The sequence below is a fragment of the Buceros rhinoceros genome, unplaced genomic scaffold, assembly GCF_000710305.1.
Source record: "Buceros rhinoceros silvestris isolate BGI_N320 unplaced genomic scaffold, ASM71030v1 scaffold6564, whole genome shotgun sequence".
NCBI classification, from domain to species: domain Eukaryota; kingdom Metazoa; phylum Chordata; class Aves; order Bucerotiformes; family Bucerotidae; genus Buceros; species Buceros rhinoceros.
Window position 1 is genome coordinate 7,301 of NW_010406381.1, and position 380 is coordinate 7,680.

A 380-nucleotide genomic window follows, 5' to 3' on the forward strand; every position below is an offset into this window, starting at 1 on the left:
CAGTTAGGCAGTTTGAGTCCCTTGGAGTTATGGACCAGAGCAGATTGACAGGTATATACACACGCTGAAGGAGCTGCATTGTTTTGTGTGGCTCTGACTACCTGAGTAGAGTTTGATAGTGTCTTTGATTGGGTAAACTGGATGCTGTGACTTTGTTCTTACTGGCTGAAAAGCTGCAAATGGAACTATGGGTAGTGCCATCTCATCTCTGTCTTTAAGTAACAGAGTAACAGGCTGTAGAGATCTACATGCCCAGAATTTGGGAGAGATCCATTTTCCTATTTGCAGGAAAAGATGTTAGGGCCAGAAACTAAAAAAAAAAAAAAAAAAAAAAAATTTTTTTTTTTGGCCTAGGTTTTTTTTTATGAAAATATGGAACT

The 380-nt window shown here is 38.4% G+C and overlaps 1 protein-coding gene across 1 annotated transcript in view; it reads left to right on the forward strand.

Annotated features, from left to right (window-relative positions):
* IFRD1 (interferon-related developmental regulator 1) overlaps positions 1 to 380 on the forward strand; it is a 10,202-nt gene that overhangs the window by 5,678 nt on the left and 4,144 nt on the right. The gene's annotated exons all lie outside the window — the stretch shown is intronic.